We start from the raw sequence: 920 nt of genomic DNA, 5'->3' as shown, positions 1-920 counted from the left end.
TAGGATCCGAACCCATGGCCTTGGTGTTATCAGCACCGCACTCTCCCGAGTGAGCCACGGGCTGGCCATCACCCAGATGCTTCTAAGAAGTGCTTAGAGAGGTGGAAGACCATGTCTGCTAAAGAGAAAGGAAAATTTGAAGACATGGCAAAGGCAGACAAGGCCCGTTATGAAAGAGAAATGAAAATCTATATCTCTCCTCAAGGGGAAACAAAAAAGTTCAAGGATCGCAGTGCACCCAAGAGGCCTCCTTTGGCCTTTTTCTTGTTCTGTTCTGAGTATTGCCCAAAAATCAAAGGAGAACACCCTGGCACATCCATTGGTGATGTTGCAAAGAAACTGGGAGAGATGTGGACAACACTGCTGCAGATAACAAGCAGCCTTATGAAAAGAAGGCTGCTCAGCTGAAGGAAAAATATGAAAAGGATATTGTTGCATACCAAGCTAAAAGAAAGCCTGATGCAGCAAAAAAGGGAGTTGTCAAGGCTGAAAAAAGCAAGAAAAAGAAGGAAGAGGAGGAGGAAGATGAAGATGATGATGAATAAGTTGGTTCTAGTGCAGTATTTTTTTCTTGTCTGTAAAGCATTTAACCCCCCTGTACACAACTCATTCCTTTTAAAGAAAAAAATTGAAATGTAAGGCAGTGTAAGATTTGTTTTTAAACTGTACAGTGTCTTTTTTTGTATAGTTAAAACACTTCTAAATGTGTCTTTAGATAGCCCTGTCCTGGTGGTATTTTCAGTAGCCACTAACCTTGCCTGGTACAGTATGGAGGTTGTAAATTGGCATGGAAATGTAAAGTAGGTTCTTGTTGGTGCACAGCACAAGTTAGTTATATATGGGGATGGTAGTTTTTCATCTTCAGTTGTCTCTGATGCAGCTTATACTAAATAATTGTTCTGTTAACTGATACCACTCTG

General features: G+C 41.0%; 1 pseudogene; it reads left to right on the top strand.

Moving 5' to 3' along the window:
- The first annotated feature begins 76 nt into the window (after nt 1-76).
- On the top strand, nt 77-545 carry LOC103583934 (annotated as a pseudogene).
- The last annotated feature ends 375 nt before the right edge of the window (nt 546-920 follow it).

The sequence above is a fragment of the Galeopterus variegatus genome, unplaced genomic scaffold (genome assembly GCF_000696425.1).
Source record: "Galeopterus variegatus unplaced genomic scaffold, G_variegatus-3.0.2 Scaffold30912, whole genome shotgun sequence".
Taxonomy (NCBI): Eukaryota; Metazoa; Chordata; class Mammalia; order Dermoptera; family Cynocephalidae; genus Galeopterus; species Galeopterus variegatus.
Note: the sequence above shows the minus strand (reverse complement) of the source record. Positions and strands in the feature narration are given on the sequence as shown.